We start from the raw sequence: 1294 nt of genomic DNA on the forward strand, positions 1-1294 counted from the left end.
TCTCATGTGTTCTAGTCTGGTTTTGTTATCTAGATTAGACAATCTCACAAATGTTTTAGGGATCTTTTGCTTCTTTTCTTAGATTCTGTAAGAACTTACATAGCATGGGGATTACCTGTTTTTAAAAGGAGTGATAGGAGTCAATTATAAAACTATCAAGTATTGGTATTTGTATGTATGTGTGTGCGTAGAAAGACTGTATATTATCACTTCCAAATAAATCTCTGTAATGGTTATAATTCCAAAAAGAAAAAGTGACAAGATATTGAGTATAAGACTAGAACAAACAAAAATGCCACTCACTTTATCATATTTTTTTCTGGCTTTTACTAATTTTGCATCATCTTTATGAGTCAGAGTGGTGAAAGTGATGTATCAGGTCACCAGAGAATCAATGATTGGTTTTGGTTACACTATTTTTAAAGTACTTATCATAGTACAATTTGACATATAAATTACCTCCTTTTTGTCACAAATAACATTCATGAAATACACTTAAATCTTATTTAATATTGGCTGGCCTATGTTATTTTCAAGATGATACATAAAATTATATCTGTAAAAGCATTATTTATAATAATGAAAAATCATGGCCCTAAATTAGATTATGTCATATGTTTAATGTAACCATTTTCTAGGATGCTATAATGTAAGTTTACATTGTTTTACCTTTGTATATAATAGGCACTAATAGGAATAAATAGGATAAAATGAAATACTATGCCGTTTTAATATTACTCACAATTTCCTTAAAAATATTTAACCAATAATAGTTTTTAACACACTTATATGTTTATACATCTTAACCTTGCAAGTAATTTTTAAAGTTTTTAACTGTAATCTATAAAATTAACTTATTATTTTCAAGCAACCCCTTTGTACCCTAATTACTTTTTTTTAACAGTTTTTTATTGAAACATAATTGATTATACATATTTGTGGGACACAGATTTGAATATCAATACATGTGTATAATATGTGGTGATCAAATCGGGATAATTGGTATACTAATCTTTACAGAGTGTAATCAATCTTTGTGACTATTAACCATTTTTCACTAGCCCCTCTCCCACTCCCCCTTTCCAACCTCTAATAACCATAGTTCTCTTCTCTTTTTTTTTGAAAGTCCAACATATTGTTGTGGTTGTTGTTTTTCTTTCTCTCTCTTTCTTTCTTTCTTTCCTTTCTTTCTTTCTTTCTTTCTTTCTTTCTTTCTTTCTTTCTTTCTTTCTTTCTTTCTTTCTTTCTTTCTTTCTCTTTCTTTCTTTCTTTCTTCTTTCTTTCTTTCTTTCTT

This window comes from Galeopterus variegatus, unplaced genomic scaffold (genome assembly GCF_000696425.1).
Source record: "Galeopterus variegatus unplaced genomic scaffold, G_variegatus-3.0.2 Scaffold5381, whole genome shotgun sequence".
NCBI classification, from domain to species: Eukaryota; Metazoa; Chordata; class Mammalia; order Dermoptera; family Cynocephalidae; genus Galeopterus; species Galeopterus variegatus.